Source organism: Typopeltis vanoorti, chromosome 21, assembly GCF_054136105.1.
Source record: "Typopeltis vanoorti isolate ZY-2024b chromosome 21, IOZ_Tvanoo_1.0, whole genome shotgun sequence".
NCBI lineage: Eukaryota > Metazoa > Arthropoda > Arachnida > Uropygi > Thelyphonidae > Typopeltis > Typopeltis vanoorti.
In genome coordinates this window covers 29,966,709-29,988,513 of record NC_143569.1, presented here as the reverse complement: position 1 = coordinate 29,988,513, position 21,805 = coordinate 29,966,709, and the positions used below count along the sequence as shown (strand labels likewise).

The following is a 21,805-nucleotide window of genomic DNA, read 5'->3' as shown; positions in this document are numbered from 1 at the left end:
AGAATGTAGAAATTGTATGATAGACCTCCAAGTTGGTTAAAGGATTTTACCAGATTAATACAGAAGGAATTACATAAAAAGAGTGAACAGTAAGAACAACAGACCATCCCTGGAAGATGTATAAAGAAGCAGTTAAAAAGGATGTGAGGAGTAGATTTTTACATTCTCTCTAGTGTTGGACTTAAAAACTGTTGACAAGTGGAATGCATTGCAAGAGTGCATTATGAATTCAGTTTGCGTAAATTATTTTAAGGTTTAATACGACAGACATGTTGCTGGATAAATGCCCCCCCCTCCCAAAAAAAAGTCTACTGACTACATGGAAGTTACTGTAATAATAACTTGATTTGCCTTTCTCACTATGCCAGTCATCCTACTTTGTATTGTTTATGAGCCTACTGATCACATTTCCCCTTATACATATCCTCTATAACATCGTTTCTCAAACTGTGGTACATGTACCACTAATGGTACATTACGTTACTTTTGGTGGTACAATTTTTACACAAAATATTTAAATAAATGTTCAGAAAAATGTATTTTAATATTGTAACAAGTAGACTGTTCCAAGAATTTATCACGTTTAGCGTATTTGGCCGATATTTTTAGAAAACTGAACGAACTGAATTCTCGTTTACAAGGTTCCAATATAACTGTCTTTACTGTACATGACAAAATAAATGCAGCTGTGAAAAAACTAGAATACATAATTAAGGACGTGAAAAGGAAGAAAACTGCTACATTACCAACATTAGAAGAGTATCTCCAGGAAAATGATCCGTCACTGAATGAACAACTAATTGAAGATATCGAAAAACACTGCATAGGACTTGTTAATAATTTTCATGCTTACTTTCCTGAAAATTTCCAGGAAGGCGGTACATATATTTTTTGATTCTTATTTATGTGGTACAAAATTTAAAAAGTTTGGGAAAAAAAGCAGTAATAACAAAAACACGGAATGCACGACTTTTTTTTCAAATACAAAATTAGTTGCTTCACGACGAACTTGAATGTTTTGATACCACAACACAAACTCTGAATAAACTCGATATCCTACGATTAGAAAAAAAAAAAAAGGGTAGAATTACCTCTTTTTATATATATATATATATATACACACACACTGGGATTGATTAGCATCACCAATTTCGAAGGAAAAGCAATCAAGACTTTTTTTTTTTTTTTTGGAAGAGAGGAAGGAGAAAATGGGAGGAGGCAGTATAATATAATGTTATATTACAATATTAATTAACATTATTATATATAAACACAATATTAATTAATATTATACTTTTATGTATGCTTTTCGGTACACTTTATGAATAATTATTTCAATTAAATAAACAGCATTTTATTACATGAAGCAAAAGGATACCAATTGAGGTAATTTTTAATTTGATTTTCACGTTCTTGAAATTGTCACGAGAATGAGTGGGAGTAGTATTGTTATCTGTGGTGTGGTTGCAGATTAAATAAGACATTCCATCACGAGAAAGTCATATTATATCCAATACAATTTAGTTTTAATAATTAGAGAAGGTTTTATTTATAGATGATTTAATTTTCGTAGGAATGGAGTTTTATAAAGCTAAGGATCGGTTCGTTTTTAGGACAATGGCAATTACGGAACTGATTCTACTCAAACACCATTTGTTTAAAGTAACATATTTAAAAATGCATGTTATATACATAATAATAATAATATATAATTCGGTTATATATTATTGTGATTAGATTGGTAATCAGTGAAGAATAATCATGATAAACTAGGACGATGAAGTTGAAGTTAATCGAAAAGATGGAGTTTGATTTTTTTTAAGCAGGAATTTGATGAAGATATTTTTTAAACAAATAATATAAAGCTAAGGATCGGTTCGTTTCTCTCTTTTTATAAATCTGACAAAAACTGATATCAAATGATCAGTGTACCAGCACATACTGCATATTCAACTAGTATCAAATAATTTTTGCTATTTTATTTTTTAATATGAAAATAAAGATTTAATTACTTTCAGATTTTATTAGCGGAATGTAGCGTAGAAATCTGTTTCAATAAACTACACATATAATCAGCTTTAAATAAATAAAACGGACTTGGAAAACGCAATGCAGTTTCTCTGCAGAGACACAGGCTATACCCGCACAGCTACTAGCGACGCACGTCCGATCGGCTTTCCAAAGATGTGCTAGGTACGCTTCCTACAAAATGTTGTAGTGAGGGGGGGGGGGGGGGAGGGACGCTGAAAATTGCCCATACAAATCAAACCAATCCAGGACAATGTACCACAGCATTTAATACCTTAATAGCAATTTTATAAAAGATACTGTTTATAGTTAAATGCATGGAGAGAAAATATCAAATTTTACGCATGACACCTCCCTATGTCTAAGAATGTTGGAATAACATGCAAAATAGTTATACATACTTTTTAAGTTTTACTGGGAACGTAGAAGACGAAAATCGGGGGAGACCGTCATCCAGCAGTGGACTCATCCAAGTTGAAAAAGAGAAAATGAAAAGCAAATTCATTAGCATACACAAGCAATGTGATTGGTTTTAGCGATTATTTTGATGCACTCAAGGCCTCAATCAATCGCATCAGTCATATAATGGGAATTTTCTAAGCAAAATAAATCACCTACACATTAAATGCTTCTTGTTTAGAATCCCAACCAGAACGTTGTTAGGGTATATGTCGCCCGTAAGCAAGAGACTATTGAAGAAGCTTTAGAAAGGTAGAAAAGATTACTGAAAAAGGAATCCTAGAAGATAAAGTTCACATTAAAACTGGTGATAAAGATTTTTAATATTCTGCTCCTAAATTGAAGAAAATATGTAAAACAATAACAAAAAAATTGTTTTTATGGTCGAGATTTATGTCGTCCTCGAAACTTCCCGCTCTTGGGCATCGTCCTAATTGCTTAGGTGGTTACCACGGGCCTGACCCAACCATCTTCATGTTCGGCGGAGACTCCGTAGCTCAGTCGGTATCAATAGTGTCCTTTGGTTATAAAGTCTTAGGTTTGATTCCCTTATATGATGCGAAGAGCGTCATATCAGAGATTGGCATATTCCATGGGAAGGTTAGTTAGCCGGGGGATGGTTTCCCCTCCCGGAAACCGATTTTTCATCCCTCAAAACAGATAGCCAGAAGAAGAAACGCATTAACATGCATAATACACTAGCCTGAGTTGCTTTGGCCGTAATTCCAAATCATCCACAAGCCTTCATATTAATCCGAATCCCTATCCGACCCAACAGATCGGACTTCTATAATTTGTTGCTGAAGGTGATTATATGTCATTGACTGAACAGAGTGACAACTATTCCTTACTTGGAATAATCACTCTTGGAAAGCCCCCCCCCCCTCCTCCCAGATATTTACCAAATATAGAGAAATTACACTGCGCGTGCTTGATACATGATATCAGATATCTCACTGGAATTGTTATTGCATGGCACCGTGAAGTCCTAACACTCATTGCAAGAGACCAAAACGTATTTACTTATTAACTATCAGTTATTTTCTGGCCGATTTAAAACCTGTTTTGAGAAAGGAAAGAACTGCTACTACATATATAATGGTTATCCGGCCGATAACCATTATATCGGCCGGATAACGCACAAGTTCATGACACCGCCACTGCTAGTATACGGTATTATTACAGGATGAAAATATAACCGATTAGAAACCATAACAAAAACTATTACGATATAGAAATCATTGCACATTTAAGGTTATTTCGTTCGGCCCCACCTCAGCTTTCTGTCGTAACCATATTTACAGTACTCTTAAACCTCCGTAGCGCAACTGGAAGAACAGTGGAACATGTGTGTGTGTTGGAGGAGTAGAATGCCTCCGGCGATGAGTCCTTTGGCTCATTAGAGGTGTGACGCAATGATGATAATAATAATAATAATGAGTTAACCTCTCAATACTAAAACCGTTACAAGAATTGGTTGATTAGCATAATTTGTATTCAGGAATCCTTTTCCTACTCCATCAATCCCCGCATGACTTAAATTTAAGGTTTCTCTTTTGCAGTGCCGTTGTCTGTTCTATTTGCTTAATCACCCGGCCAACCCATCGAGAGTAAAATTCACATAAAAAAAAAAAAAAAAAACTGTTTTACACCCGCTATCGTCTCTCGCCAGTTGATTCGTACTTCAAATGTTCACTTGTTTAAATTTTCATAAATGTTCTCATGCTGTTAGTCAGCCTCTTTGACTCTCTATTGAACAACTGCTCACCGCTACCGTGCAAGAGGATAGAGGCAACTTCACTTACTCAGTTTTGCTATTACGAACGTCCAAACGAAGAATAAAATAGCCTTGTCAAATCAATATGACGAATTCAGAGACAAAGTATTAGCCACGATCTATTAATTTTTATGTATAGTTATAAGGAGTTCCCCTCCCGCTTGAATTGAAAATACTGTATATGGAATGACCTCTAGCAATCGTTATATAACTAGTGACTTTAGGTAACTGTTATGGACGTTTTAAAATTAATTCATGAAATATCATTTTCCTAACAGTAATGCTTACTCAGTATATACGGCCCTAGGTTTGCAAAGGCAACGTTTCCAGTCTCCAACTAACAAGCAGTGGATTTCGTATCCCATCGTGGCATTAAAGTTTGTAAAAATGTACTTGGTAGACATTCTGTTTACAAAAAAGCTCAACTGTCTTGGAACCATGTTTAAACTCTTAGACAGATTTCCTGGATTATTTAATCCCTAGTCCAACCATAATACTAAAATATATTAGATGTTTCCAACCTTTCGCGAGTAGGATTCGCAAAACATGAATTATAGATCACCTGCTCTTATTGTGCTCAGCCTTTCCTCTCAAACAAACATAAAACCACTTTGAACATATTTGTAGTAGTAGTGTTACTAGTCAGCTAGGATTAAGAATTGTAATCCATGGCTAGGGCAACCCCTGGATAGAATTTGTCTACTAGTGCTATGCCACTAAATTAGCAATAAATGATGAATTTCTTTGTTGTTGAACTGCTTATTAACTGATATATTAGCTAATATAGCAATTAATAAATTTAATCAATTAATAACAATATAGCATAGCAGAACTAATAGTTCTTCCCCCCCACTACATAAGGAACTCTTGCAATACATATATTGATTTAGAGAAAAGAGTGGTAGTGATCCTTCATCATTCAAGGTCAGAGATTAACGATTAACTTATAATTATATTCGTATATATTATATTCAGGTGCCAGGATAAGACTTCACTGCCCTCTCTCAGCATCAAAGATTAGAACAGGTAAATAAAAGGAAGCCAAATATTTCAAGATCTGAACACGAAACCCCCAGTAGTTCATTATTTATCAGCTTGATATCTCTAAAAGTGCTGAGCTTGTGGGACAGTCGGTTAACGTATTAACTTTACTCTTTCATGCGAAGGTTCGCAAATGGCTTAGGGACCGCGTACTTTCCTGATTAGCATTAACAATAAGAATTGTTAACTTATTAAAAACGGCAAAGAAATCTGGCTTACATGAAAAATTTACGAAAATATAAGTTGAATGGGAAAATCACTGAAAAACAAAGATAAATTCGAAAGAACGTGAAAGAAGTTGTAAAAGTGGTGTGATTAGAACTCTTAACCAGAAGTCATTTTATTGTTGTTGTTTAAGACTCCACGTTGTTTTTGATTACGTCTTTTAAATTTTATTAATTTTTCCTGTTTAAACTTATGGTAACGCATCTACGTCTATAACGCTAGACTGTCAGAAGAAGGTCCTTTTATGAGTTTAATTCTGGTTGTCGACTAGATTTCTATGTTTGTTTGTTTATAAATCGGCCAATTCCCGAGTGAGTCAAAGTCTGGGAATTGGCGTCGATATTTCAGTTGCCGGTTTTCGACCCTATAAGTTCTCAGAAGAAAAACCAACGGTTGAACTCACACCTTTGCAAACAATTACATATATCATTTAGGATTAAGGCATACGAAAAGGTGAGTACTGTTGTCATAATGAGCCGTAAAAGTCTGCAAATCGTAGGTAGCCATAAACTCAAGCACCGCTTTCCAAATCTTATGGTTAAAAAGTTCCAATTTTTGGAAGAAAATGTGCTGGAAGATTTGTATTTATGTATTTTGAATATTTGATAATTATTGCGCATGATGCAAAACGGAGAAGAGTAATAGTCGATGAAGGTGATGTAGAGATGCTGAAGGATGACCTAAATAGGCTGGAGGTATGGCTCAAAGTAAGCTGTGAACGGTGCAAGATCCATGGGAAGACCAACATTAACATGACATAAAGTCCCGAGAACTGCATTGGACTTTCAAAATTGTTGGGATCCTGCTTTGGACTTAGAATGGTGGACTCAACCAGTCTTGTGGAAGAAATGATGAGAGAAATTGCTGTCAATTTAACGTGGTCATTTGTAAGGTGATACACTTTGGGAGGAAGAGATCACATATTATGTTGATGGAAATGAGCTGCAAGAAGATGAGGAAAGGGACTTGGGGAATACTAACTGTTGAGAAAGAGTTGAAATTTAGAGGGCATATGCAAAGGCGGCCAAATCAGCACATCAAATTACATGGTTGTTGACCATGTAATTACACTCACAAGCAGGAATAGGGAAGTTATTGTTCCCCTATATAAGGCATTAATAAGGACAATCTGGACTACTGTGCACCGATCTGGTCACCTGGGGATAAAGAAGTCGTGGAGAAGATCCAGAGGCAAGTGACAAAGATTGTGGCAGGTCTATGGAATTCCCCCTACAAGAATAGATTGAAAGTCTGCGGGCTCCAAAAACAAGCTGATAGGCGTAAAAGAAGAGGTATGATAGAAGCATAAAAGTTATTAAAGTAGTTTATAGGATTGATGCGAACTTTTTTTCCAGTATACAGCAAGAAAGGGAGAGAATGAGGGGTCACCCTTGGAACTTGTGCAAGAGTATAGTTAACAATGGTGTCAGGACTAAAATTTTTGCTTGGAGGGGAAGGTAGTGAATGGACAGAATAGGTTGCCAGAGGTGGTTGTGAGAGCTTCGTCAGTGAATGAGTTTAAGGAGAGGTATCATAGATAGTATGTCAATAAAGGATCTTCCCTAATTAGTCTTCTAACTCCATGGAGATAATCGTATGATAATAATAATAATAAATTTTAACAGATCCTGAATAACAAAATTCACGAAATTTTAATAAGAGAGCACATCGCAAAGGTGGCCAAAACGATACATGAAATTTTATTGATCGAGCGTGCAGTTTTTGATAACGGTTCGAGTCATTTAGCCATTAAAAACGATCTGACTGAAACAGGATGACATCTTTTTTTCTTGTTTACATTCTAAATCCCAAATTTTATTCCAGTCATATCGGAGTTATGGCAATGTAATTTCGAGATGTCCTGCTGCACCTCCACAAAATGGCCAGATTGAAAAACACAAAGACTCAGATTGCCTAAAAAATTTTTGTGGATTCCAAACACAAATTTCAAAGCTTCAGTTCAAATACATTAATGAGTTGAAAATGGATGAACGAAAGGAAACTATTAAATGCTTAACTTTTTACAAAAAAAAACGCACCTAAATTGAACGCAGATACAGCCATTTACAGATGACTAACATTAAATAATAATTTTGGTTAACGTATGATTAATATATATATATAACATGATATTATGAAACAGGCAAGCATAATAACATATTCTATTTTAATTTTATATTTGTTGCCAGCAGGGGTTCCCCCCCCAACTTAAGATCATGACAGCAGTGCATGTTTTTTATTGACCTGGTTAGCCTTGAGACCACTATATAAGTAAGAAAATTATAATTCCTTGATTCCTTGGACTTTGACATTGTTATACTAATATATATTTATTGATTTTTTTATTATTATTCTGAAGTTTATAAAATTATATATATATATATATATATATATATTATTATATATATATATATATATATATATATATATCATTTTATAAATATATATATATATATATATATATATTATTTTATATATATATTATTATTATATATATATATATATATATATATATCATTTTATAAAGATATATATATATATATATATATATATTATTTTATATATATATATTATTATATATATATATATATATATATCATTTTATAAAGATATATTATTTTATATATATATTATTTATATATATATATATAATATATATATGGGAATAAATTTTTAACTTGGGTATATTGTATATTAGGATAACCAAGCAATTTTATATGCTTGGTTATTTTTTATTAGGAGCTAAAATAACCAAGCATATAAAATTGCTTGGTTATCCTAATATATAATATATATATATATATATATATATATATATATATCATTGTGATTAGCGTTCCGTTGAACTCCATTTGGAATTTAACAACGCACTGGATAGGTAGTCAAAGCTTTAAATAAATGTTTTACATTTACTTTAATCAAGCTGTTAAAATAGTTTTGCAATGCAACAGGATGTATTTAAAATAGCCATTTGGTCATACCAAATGATACGGTTACACCTCACTTAAATATATAATGATAGTTAATAAGTTTCAATTACATAAACAGATATGGGATGAAACTAACATGCGTCGATCAGTAATTCCACTTTTGTAAATGAGACAAAGAAGGGAAACAAATAAACAGTAAGTTCGCATACCGTTCATTATATACTGAACCCATTTTTATTTTATTTTTATTTATTATTATTTTTTTTTTTTTAATGCGCAACCGAGCTGACCGGTCGAGAAAGTTACAGATCCGTAACCTTGAGCATACTGGTATGTCATCCCTAAAAATTACTTCCGCGAGACTTGCTCATGAATTAACTATTTGAAAGCTAATAAGCATAGTCAAATGTTACATTACTGTAATAAACAAAAATTCCACCTAAAACATAAATCATAAAGTTATATTTTAAAGGTCAATTTATTTTTCTAATTTAAAATGCAAATATAAACTTCAATTAGAAACTCCAATTAAGATTGATTCGCGATACCTGAATTTGTTTCCATAGTAACATGTAACTACGCGCAAGTAAATTAAATCACTTACGTTCCCTTCTTTGATATAGCCACATCCAGATGGAACTACAATTATGACATAATGAGCAATCTGTCAATATATGTTTGACTTCAAAAAACATACAGCCTTGCAACAACAAATTATATCATTGAGACAAATAAAACGAATTCCATTAAGTTCTACTTAATAATTTAATGTTTTATAAACTATATATCAGAGTTAATTAATCCAACAACTGCAACCAAAACAACCACTTCGCGTTCGCGCAATAGTAGAAACATCGACGAGCTTTACATTATATTATACAAAAGCCACCTTGAGGGAAAAAGCGAAAGTGGTGAAGAGAAGGGAAAATACGAAATCTAGAGTAGTACACAGAAGCCACTCTTCTTATTGAACTGCAAGCATTTATAAGACAGCGAGACATAAAACTAGTATCTATCATAACGTAGTTAAAAAAAAAAAAAAGTAATTATAAGTTATCATACGTGACTAAGATAGAGCAGTTAACAGCTGTCAATAAAAGAAACAAATAAAATACTAAAAATTAGCGCCTAAAAGGCTGCAGTTTGAAAGGCTCTAATAATATCTAATGAAGATTTTGACATCGAATTTTAACAGATTCGATGTCAAAATTTTTAACAGATTTAACAGAGTTAATGAGAAAAAGGGATTTCTTCGGAATGAAAAACCTTAGTTTGTACTACATAAAAGACATGAACTCTGCCCAGGAACTCATAGAGTCACAATTTATTAGTGCATTGATAACATTTCACTGGCTTGACAGCTGTTTCGAATTGGCGATTCTCATCAGAGACCAGGAAGTCAAAATCCCCATTATAAATAAATAAAACTATGCACATTTGCAATGTATCTGCAGTTTATTAGCAGAGTATCACCGAAGAGTGCATATAAAGATTTCGATGAAATTTGATATTTTACTGAAATTATTATTATTATTATTATTATTATTACGTGACATCTCCAAGAGGTCCAAGGACTCATCGCTGGAGAGTACTCTACTCCACTACATCTCACCGTCACACTTAATTCTCCAATTACATTCAACGACCCCTCGTACCAGCAACGCTATCTACTGCCCACTACCACTACCACCACCAACAACAACACTATGCATGTGTTCTTCTGGCCGATTGCTTATACGCGGGATGAAAAACCCGAGTTTCTGGGAGAAAAATAACCTGATACATCCGTATGAGATAATCTAACTAACTTTCAATCGAAGATGTCCACATAAAGATTCCTGTAATCACAGCCAGAATCGAACGCAGGTCTTTTCCAATCGAAGGGCTCAATGTTCGCTTTTCCAATTGCGCTATAGAGGAGCTATATTTGTCTATAAAATAAACGTTGGTTTAAATTTAGAGTTTGTTATTCACCTATACAAATTTTATTTTAGTAAAGACTTGATTTTGATAAAATGAAGATCCGTAATACAGTAATTTTGTTTTATATATATAATCTGGTGAAGATAAGGGAATGGAGTTAGTTACAGCTGAAAATCGATGAAGGATTTTTTAACGCTAATTATAAACTTGATTTATGTAGAATAAATACAATAATTGAATTGCATCGAAATAAAGCATTTCAATGTTCCATTTCAGTTTTAGTTTAGTTCATTTTAGAGCGTTGAACTTGGGGAGATAGCGCTAAATAAATAAATTTCGTGTGATGATACTGCGATCCCCGTTTCTACGGGAGTTCATGATACCATCTAGTCCCCCAAAATTTTATTTTGGGGGACTAGATGGTATCATGGACTGGAACCGGCATAGACTGACGAATCAGACTTATGGCTGGGTCAGTATTTCTGATGTAATCTGTGTGTCCTCAGACTGGTTTGCCTGCTTGTGGGATGAAAAACATCAGATAAACTGGCAGAAAAAACCCTGCTGTCCACGCCCAAGATCGGCTAACTTGGCTATGGCTGAGGAAGATCCTTAAGCTCCTCACATCGTTGACAGGAATCGAACCTAGGACACTCCTTCCCAAGGTATATGGTTGCAAAGCCACTAGGCTAACCACGTGGAGATAGCACTAAAATGTGATGCTCTGCAGCTCCTTTAAAAAAAAAAAAAAAAAATCAGCTAACGCCTATGTTGTTCCCGTATAGGGAGTAGGCGGGGCCGTTTACCCTACTAAGGTTTGGAGACTGAGCCTGTGTAGCTCAGTAGACGTGGCGTTTGCACTCTACAGCGCTTGACCACATGAAGAAAGGATTTGGTGGTTCAAATCTAGAGGCCGACTAGAAGAACTTTTTCTAAGTCTTTTTTCGGCCGGTTCCCGAGTTAGTCGATCTCTGGCACAGGCTAGCGGGTTTTTCGTCCCATAAACTCAAGAAAATCGACCGTCGAACCCAGACTATTTTCAGTCATTAAAAATATTGTGTTAAGGTTAGAGACCATGAGATGGCGGCACTAGCTTGCCGCCTTCTTCATTGCGTACCGATGAATCAGTAATAGCCTTGGGCCAGCTATCTCTCTGATTGGCTACCAGTGAAGATTGAACTGCCCACTCAGTCAGCTCCTTTTAGCATGCTGAAATTGAAAAAGATTTGTCGCAGACGGAGAAAGATTAGGAGTATGAAGAAATGGAAGAAAAAAGGCAGGAAGATAAGTGAAAAACTAGATAATATGTATGTGTGTGTGCGTGAGAGAGAGAGAGAGAGAGAGAGAGAGAGTGAGAGAGGGCAGAAATAGATATTTTTGAAGAAGGAAGAGTGTTTATGTTTTGTGTGGATTTTGGAATTTTGAACAAGACATTTGGCCAAGACAAAGAGTGACAGTATTGAGTCATGTCCTGATTCTCAAGAGAATTATTAAAGCCGAAATTCAATCTGATTTGATGACCAGTTAATCAAACAAATACTGCGTACCGCTTAGTTAGTGATAGCCTTGGGCCATCTATCTCTGATTGGTACCAGTGGAGATTGAACTGCCCACTCAGTCTCCAAAAGTTAGATAGGGCTAAATGGCCTCGCCTACTCCCCGTATACGGGAATAAAAAGGCGTTAGATGATTTTTTTTTATATTTACAAATAAAATTAACAAGAAAGATATCAAATACTTGGATGGATGTGGCAGTGAAACACCTAAAAAGTTGTAAAGTGTTGGATGAACACTTTACAACTAGATGTAACATCTGATGGCGACAGATTGCGAAATCTAGTGGTGAAAGTATTACAATAAAATAGTCCACTAAGTTGTGGAAGATGGAGAGGAGAGGGAGGAAATTCAATCCACTCTAACAACCCCGGTTCAAAGTTGAACATTATCGATCTGCCACGCCACATTTCGAATATTGTTGTTTCTGATTTTGCTTAGTGTCACCTAAATATTTAGCCCGATCTGATAAAAATAAAGGGGGGGGGGGGTTGAAGGAAATGATATTTATTTCCTTCAACCCGTTAAGGCGAAAATAAATATTTTTTCGCCTTAACTGTCGAAAGCCAGTAAAAATAGTGACTAATGCTACCGATGATTTTGAAAACTTTCGAGCAAGAGTACAGTAGATACAGAGATACAATACAGAACTAACTCGTGAGCCAAATCTCACTGAGAATATTTTCTATAGTCCTATTCCAATTCCCTTGGAGATGCTGTTACTGGTGTGTTATGATTAGCGAATCACAGAATACGCAGGTATCAGAACTCAATATTTAATCTTCTTTGCTTTCTCAGTTCAGTTTTTCACAGCATCTAATGGCTACTTGCAAAATATCGTGGTGAAATTCTGCGTGGATACATTCGAGCAAGCCTACTCCTAGCATTTGTGAAACCTGGAGGAAAGAGTGCAAATGTAGGTCCACACATCATTATAAATCAAGCTACAAACTGTTAAATAAAATATATTCGATCCTACTACCACGATAAATATACATTCATAACGACAAAATAGAAGCAGATGAGTAAATTTATAATTTCTATATGACTGATAGTCGGCAAAATTTCAAAGATTCCTGAATTATTTATTATTGCGTTTGATTAGATGGTCTCTTGATGGGTCAGCGATGTTTAGATAAGTACCAAAATAAAGACGTAAATGATTCGTATATCATTACATATTTATTCCATAAAATGTATTTTTCTTGCCTTCATTTCAGAAAAATCGTCACAACTTATTATTATTATTATTATTTTAAAAGCTCCTCCATGGAGTCCAATGACTCATCGTGGGAGACCCAATTTATACACACAATCTATCATACTCTCCTTGAACTCATTAACAGACAAAGCACTCACAACTGACTCTGGCAACCTATTTCACTCATTCACAACTCTCCAAGCCAAAAATCTAGTCCTCACATCCCTTCTAACCACACGTTTATTCAACTTCCAGGGATGACACTTTGTTCTGGTCCCTCTAGACCAGTGCTTCCTAAACTTATGGATGTAAAGGCCCCCTTGGAAAAATTAAAATATTTCACGGTCTCCATCGAAAAAAATATCGTAATACAGAGATATATTATTACAATATTTATTGTATTTATATTCAATACAAACATGCACAGCGAATATCGTAAAAATCAAATGAAATATTACATTTTTATCATCTTACATACACATTTGACACGGCACACGTAGTCTTAAAACATTTTAAATTTGTTTTCATTATTTAATGCCTCCCCCTAAGGAAAACTAATGGTCCCCAAAGGGGCCTTGGCCCACAGTTTGGGAAGTGCTGCTCTAGACAAGTGCTGAAACATTTCCATCCATCAGTCATATAAACCTTTTAAGCAACTTGAATTTTCTATCATATCCCGTCTTCTTCTCCTATCAACCAACTTTTGCAATCCACACACCCTCATTTTATATGCATAGGGAATATTCCACAGGCCACTCACCATCTTGGTTACCCCTTTCCACCACTTCATCCCCAAGAAACCCAGGGTACCAGACTTGAGCACAGTGATCCAGATGTGGGAGTATCAAGGCCTTATAGGTGGACTTGCAACTTCCTTATCGCTACTTGTTAATGTGTTCATCACTAGCCAAGTAATCTTATGGACTACCTTAGCTACATGACTCTAAATTTTAACTGTCTATCTGCTACCCCTAAATCTCTAGCTTCATCTATTTCCTGGAGTACAGTGCCATTAATGTGATGCACAGCTTGTAATCTATTTATCAAAAAATGCATAACTTTATATTTCTAGACATTAAATTGACACCCATTAACGTTTGCCAATACTGGAAGCCTATTTAAATCTTTCTGCAAGCTCTCCGCATCGTCTTGATTAACTATTACTCTACCTCATTTCGCATAACCAGCAAACAACTGAATAGTTCGTTTCTGGTTATTTCCTATATCATTTATGTACAAATCAAACCGCGAAGGTCCCAGCACTGAACCTTGTGGCACACCATTAGTCAGGTGTTTTTGCCTCGATTCTGACACTCCATATACGACTTTTTGGTATCTGTCCAGCAGCCACCCTCTTATTCACATAACCAGTATCATATCCATCCCCATTTGTTCTATTTTTCATAACAGTGTTCCATGTGTGGTATTCTATCAACAGGCTTTGCAAAATCTTGCAAAATTCATCGTGTAGCCATTCCTTTTATCCAACTCAGCTTTTATTTTATTAGAAAAATTAGTAAAATACTAAGGCATGACCGACCTTTCACAAAACCATGTTGACCCTAATACAGGATAATATTTTTATCTCCCCATTCTTGAATTCTCTTTTTAACTAATTTTTCTAGCACTTTTATAGTTCGCCCACCGATTAGAGGTCCCTCGACACTTCTGCGCATGTCAGAAAAAGGAGAATCCATTCCGATAATAGGGTAATCAATCTATCTTCTGGGATGTGTTTGTTTATTATTACAGGTCGGAAAATTTAGCTTTTCTTTTACGAACATTGTAGTTTTTAAAGTATAACTATTTTGCTTGTATAACAGTCGGAAAAATGTATGTAGAGTATTAACAAAATTAAAAAAGGTATAGCATAAAACAAAAATTTAACTATGTTTATTTTTAAGAAAGTTTTCTATAAAATAAAAATAATTATACAGAAAAACAGAAATTTTTTCAAATGAACTTAGATATTCTAAACTTACAGTTGAGAGAACTGAGACACTTCAAAAAAAATCAAAAATCAACTAACGCCTTTTTATTCCCTAATATGGAGTTGGCGAGGCCTTTAATGTCCTAAACCGATTAATTTTTTATGACTTGTTGTGACTCTTTTTAACAAACCATGCAAACAAAGGTTGAGAAAAAATACCATTATCAAATCCTTTTAATCTTCATAGTCATCTGAATCGGTGTCCGAATCGCCATCACTTTCACTTAAACTGATCACCAAAGGCTCGCATAATTCTTCAATAATTCCGTCTCTGTCCCAATACATATTTTCCAATGAGGTGACATGAAAGCAATATTTTCCCCAGTTTTGAACTGTAATACTTTCAGTCGCCTGTTCTGAAAGCTTAAAAAGTTTCGACATGTCTCCAGTTACGTTGCGATGGCGAATGAAAACTTTTCACTTTTCACTCAGATATGAATCTGTTTGAAGAGGGGGGAAAGAGGTTTATTTCTGTTTTTAATCTTTCGGATAAGATTCCATATGGAGTGGTTGTCAGTGGAAAGGGAAGTCAGTTTTCCTTCCCAGAGTTGAGTTCTATGTGCTGCAAGGGCGTCTCTCACTGCAGAGTTGAACCTGTTCAAGATCCGTTTGTCTTGTGGCACCCTGGTGTTGTGGTATCTTTTTCTAGCCTTCTTTTTTTCTCTAATCAGATTCATAATATCTTCAGGCAAGTGGTTGGATTTGCAGGGGTAGTAACTGCTGCACAGGCTGCTGTAATCTGTTCTGTTAGATTTTTACAGCTGTTTCAATTTCCTCTTTTCATTTAATGATGGGAACAGGACCAATATATTTTGGAAGTACCTTGGAGAGTCTTTCCCAAGGAATGAATGAATGAATGGGGGATAATTTTTCAAGATTTCCTAATTTTAACCGTATTGGGTTATGGTCTGATGATAGATCATTAATTGTCATTAAATTGTATTGGAGTCTGATGTGCTGCAATATGGCATGTCCAATACATCAGCCCTACCATACATGTTATAATGGGTGGGATCAACAGGACCTATTACTAGAAGGTTGTTGAAACCAGCATAGTTCTGTAGTATCTGTCCATTTTTGTTGGTGGAATCGCTATTCCAGGTAGAATGCTTGGAATTTAAATCACCTGCCACAATGGTAGGCTCTCCAGTATCAAATAAGGCATTCAAATCCGAGAATAATAATGATTTTTGTGGGGGGATGGTATGCTGCAAAGATTTTTAATTTGCCGACAGAACTCGTGAGAATCTCAATGCCGGTGACCTCAAGGTTGGAGGTAGGAGGGATGTTTGTGGAGTGATGAGAGATGAAATTTTTAATGAAAATTGCCATGCCGTCACCTCTGTGGGTTGATCTATCAGTTCTGTACAATTGGTATCCACAAATTTTGGGAATGTCTGAATGTCTTAGGTGCGTTTCATTTAGTAAAAGGACATCTGGCTAATGTATTTGGACAAAATTTTGAAGTTCTAGAATCTTATTTCTCAAGCCGTTTGTGTTCCACGCAATGATCTCTAGAGATTCTGGTTTTAGATTGTTACTGTTCATTAGTGAGCGCTGAAATGATGACTTGGGTGTCCTTTAGAAATCTGTTAGTAGAATTTTGTGAAGGATTGGATCTGCTAAAATCTAACAGCATATTTGCCAAGGAAGAGGTAATGATAGCTGTCAGATTTGGGTGTGATGCTGACTGTTCTAGGGATGTCTGTTTAGGGCGAGTTACATCCACATGTCCTATACTGCTGTTTTTGAGTTGTTCTTTTGGGTAGATGGGCTTCTAAGTCTTTATTCTGAACTATAGGAGGCTGCGAAGTAGATGCTGATGTAGGTGTGCTAAGAGAGGAAGAGTATGTTTCTTCTTCAGATTTTCTATTACGTGGATTATGCAAGCATCCTCTGTAGTTGGCAGTGTGAGGACCGCCACAGTTGGCTGGGGTAGATTTTGGCTTAGAGCATGTGTTTGTTGGGGTGACCGACCCCACACTTCAAACATTTAAATTCGGCCCTACACATTTTCTGGGCATGACCAAACTTTTGACATCTATGGCATTGCCCAGTTGAAGCTCTTTTTCTTAACGGTTCTACCGAGATTTTCAATCCACAAATGGTGGTCAGGTCAAAATGTGTTTGTAGGTCTGACTGATCTCAATCAACACTAGTGGCATTGGAGTCTTGTCCCTCCCGATCATTCTGCTGACCTTTACTGGTGACAAATCATTCTGGTGCAGATCTGCAGTGATGTCGTCTGTAGAAACATCTTCTGATACACCTCTAATCACTACCTTGAGATTTTTTTCCGAACCAAGTGAGAATGTATGATACTGAATACCTCTGGTATTTAATTCAGATGTTAACCAACGATAGTCCATCACAGTCCTGGGGTGAATTTTAACAGTCGGTGACATTCTTTGCATGGTGGTAAGAGATCTGCAAGTTGTTCATTGTAGACCTTAGCGGCATCCATTTATTCTTTTCACGCAAAATAATCAGGGGGATCTTTTCCCTTGAGGAGATAGGAGAGTCTTGGACAGAGCCATCCTCTTCCATTACATCCGCATTTGGTGGTTCAGAGGCTGCTTTGCGCTTTTTGCGTGCGCGAACCTCCTGGTAATCAGTGTGGCCAGTAAGGAGATTATCCTCAGCAGTTGTTGCTATTTCGGTAGCGCTGTCTTGAAGTTCTAAAAGTTGAGTCATTTGTATCAACTTGTATTTCATGAACTACTACCTTTCCTGGCCATTTTGTGTGAAGCAGATTTCCTACGTGTTTAAAAATTGCTAGGAGCTGCTTGAAATTAAGTTTCTCATACGATGCATCCATGGTTAGATCCAAGTTTTGTTCTGTAGAGCAGGACATGACTTTCCCTTTCCACAATAGTAATAATAGACAGTTTCTAATGCAGTAAATGAAGCAATGAAACAATGGTGATACTGATGGCAGTAGGCCTAGCGTATCGCCCTTGTTTTCAAAAAGGTTGACTTACCTACTTAGTTGATTATTTGGACCTGTTTGAAAACCAAACCAGTTGACTACACCAGTTAAACTATTTACTGCTAGTAAATATACTCGTTAAATTCCTTGAATCACATTTTATATCAAATGACAAAGTCACGGATCACATATATAAATAAACGTGCGAGTTTTGAAAAAATGGCAGTTGCCATTTTTTCAAAACCCACACGTTTACGTTTTCTTCGAAGTTGCTTATATTTCATTGGAATGTCTCTTTTGTTTCAGTCAGTCATCCAATAATGCTTTTTACTTCCAAAACGAAATAGAGACCATTATAGCCCTACCTTACTATTGGAGACCAAGGGGAAAGTCAATCTCCACTGTAGCCAATCAGAGATAGCTGGCAGACTATCACTAATTTTATGCAGCATCCAGTGAAGAGAGGAAGATAAGTGTCACCATTTTGTGTCCCTAACACTGTTTTTGTCTGAAATGGTGTGTGGGATCTAAAGTCGATTTTCTTGAGTACAGGATGAAAATTCCGAGTTTTCGTGAAATTCGAATAAGTAACTTTTTCGAATTTTAGTTGAAAATATTAGGTTATTGTAGATTTTGTTTTAAATGAGTGATTGAATGAGCTAATTAGTTTGTAAGTAAATCCGGTATTATTTTTGTTTAAATACGATATTCGATATGGCGCCAATGTGTGGTAGAACAATGCAGCAAGTGTGAAATTTATTCGTCAGGAAAATTAAGTTATGTGGAAGGAAATTGAAACTGGAGAGAGGGTGCGTGTGTCTATTAGTTGACGAGAATGCAGCAAATGTTAGTAGAGTGGACAGTACCGACGGGAGGATAGAAAATATTCATGCCAAATGTGCTGCCATGAAAATAGAGAACTAAACGAACGTTAATAAAGAAATTGCGAGGTTGAATGTTTTCAATTTTGCACCTTGTCCTTCACAGGATAAAGCGCAAAAGTGAAAAATTGCAGACGTGGCAAAACATTATTATGGCTGAAAAGAAAAAGAAGCAGGTAGTATTAAGTAATAATAAAGATCGAGCGAACAAACAAGAAAAACAAGTTACATAGAAATTTATATACAGACTAAATGATCAGGGGAGTACTTAATAAGTGTCACAAAATCGCGTTTCCATTACAAAAATTTATATTAGTCACACCATCCAGATGCAAAAAGTTAAGTCGAAGGAAATTATTTGAAAGTGACAAGTATTTTATGAGGGAGGATATAAAGGAGTTGTTAGAAGAGGAAAAATCGAAGAGCAAGGTGAAGATTTCAAGTCTCCTATAATACTACTGTATGATAGTCGAACTAAGGAGTGGACGTTGGTAGCTAATGAGGCTATAAGTAGGTTGTGCAGAAGAAATGACGTAAGATACATTTGACAGAAAGGAGTACAATGCTGATGGGCTGCATATAAATGGTTTTGGTGTCTAGAGCACTTTGTTCACCGAGCATACTGAAGCGCAAATTCAGAAAAATTTAAGCAAATCGGTTAAAACAGGTGAGGTGGTGTGAAGGCACCTGTGAGGCGAGTGAGAATGATGAAGTGTGGAATCTAGTTTCTCAAGCAAAAATATTGAATAGGGTAGTCAGTTCAGGAAGTAAATGTGGATGGGGGTCTAAAGAGATGGTGCAGTTTCTATATACTAATACTAGAAGTATCAGGAACAAGAGGGAGGAGTTTTTGGCATGTTAGTGCAACCTCGCCAAAGGTTATAAGCATTAGTGAGACTTGGAAGTAATATTAAAACTAATAATTTTCTGAAGTTTTTTTTAATATACTTTTAGTTGAGATTTTTTTTACAAATGAGTAAGAATTACCTGTGAACGAGGCATAAATTAGCTGAATGTTTAGCAAGTTTGTATGCAGAACAACTTATACTATCAACAATTTGGTATACAGGTGTATCTCGATTTTTGGTGTTCCATATATTCTGGTAGCTTTACATGAGAAGACTCGAGTTTAAGTTTCTTCTGACCACAGAATGACTTTCAACAATTTATGAACTTTATTCTATCCATTCTGCATACACGATCTATGATTCTGTATACAGAATTGTGTAAGATGTATATTTTATTTTCATATTCTGTTTGACTCATCACAGTGGCATTACCTTTGTTAGCTTTGGCTATCACAGTATTGTTAATGTATAGCTCTTTTAAGGGATTCATTTCTGTTTGTGATATTGTTTTTGCAAAGGTTTGGATTTGGTTAACATGTTAGCTACATCGAAATGAATGTTATTAGCTATAACTGGAGGCAGGTCTTATATTCCATGCTCAATGGACATCATTTTTTCATTTCTGGAACTAATGGCAAAGTTATGACCTTTACTTGATGCATTTAGTGACCTGAAATGTTACCACTTCTCTGTACTTGGCCTGCTGCTGCTATGTAATTTGTACATTCATGATATAGAGAATGATATGAAATGAATATTTACACTTCATATCTTTGCTGAAGATGAAAAACTGGGGGGGAGGGGAGGAAAGTTAATACATGTGATGTATAGCTCCTGAAGGATGATTTAACTAGATTGACAGTGTGTTCCATATATTCTGTGGATAATAGCGATTAGTTTTATTGTGGACAATTAAATTTAATTGCACTGACAGAAATGGGCTGCAAGAAACTCATGAGGCTATGGATTTGGATGTGTGGTGGCCAGGTTGAAGTTCAGAAGGCATACTGAAAAAGTGGGTGAAATAACTCAAAAGATCGCTTGGATATCAAAGAAATCCAGTAAGTACAAAGAAGTGACAATGAGGTGGACATTACACAGATCTGATGGTCACATCATGGTTGTAAAATGCTCCCTATTCATGAATACTGATGATCTGTAGGTTAGAAAATCGGTAATCTGGAAGACAATAAAGTGTAAAATGTCATGTGCATATTATTTCTGCTGAAGGAAAGAATATGCTGAGATAACTGTGGTATTAACAGTGCTCAGGTTAAGTTGTCTACATATTCAATATACCTAAAAAGCATAATACAGAATCTTTACATTTTTGCTGAATCATGCATTTCTTCTTTTAAAAAAAATTAAGATGTCTTTAGTAGAGATTGAACTTCATTTGGTTGTATATTCAGAAACTTACTATGGTAAATTAACAAGAAGTCCTATAATATGAGTTATATAATATATTCACTATAGCAAACCATCCACAAAAGATAACCATTCCTTTGGTCATCATGAGTTAACTACAGGAAGAGGTTACTGTATTATACTGATAGTGAATACCTGTGCAAAAAGCAAATATTTCTTCAGACATTTTTTAGTAATGCAATTAAGGCATCCCCAAAAAACACCTTCCCCAGGGAAATGTGTTATCACCATTACTTTTCAACATTTACGGCAGTGATCTCTCCATCTTTCCAGGAACTAGAAATTTTATCTATGCTGATGACCTCGCCATAGCTACTCAATCAAAAAATTTCAAGTCCATTGAAACTACTCTATCACTTGCCTAGTCTAACCACATATTATAGCAGCAATCGATTAAAACCAAACCCCTTGAAAACCCAGACTGCCTTTTCCATCTTAACAATAAGGAAGTCAACAGGAAGCTAGAGATTTCTTGGGAAGGCTCTAATTTAGAACATTGCTGGAACCCAATCTACCTTGGTGTGATTCTTGATTGCACCCTTTCATATAAATCACACATTGAAAAAAACCAAGGCAAAAGTGAATGCAAGA

At 35.4% G+C, this 21,805-nt stretch overlaps 1 protein-coding gene across 1 annotated transcript in view; it reads right to left on the bottom strand.

Annotated features, from left to right (window-relative positions):
- The window catches only part of LOC150094694 (protein quick-to-court-like), a 128,365-nt gene extending 119,212 nt beyond the window's left edge, over positions 1 to 9,153 (bottom strand). The window contains exon 1 of the mRNA XM_090411109.1: positions 9,065 to 9,153. The gene's annotated coding sequence lies outside the window, so the exon portion shown is untranslated. The remainder of the gene's footprint in view (positions 1 to 9,064) is intronic.
- Between the last annotated feature and the right edge of the window lie 12,652 nt (positions 9,154 to 21,805).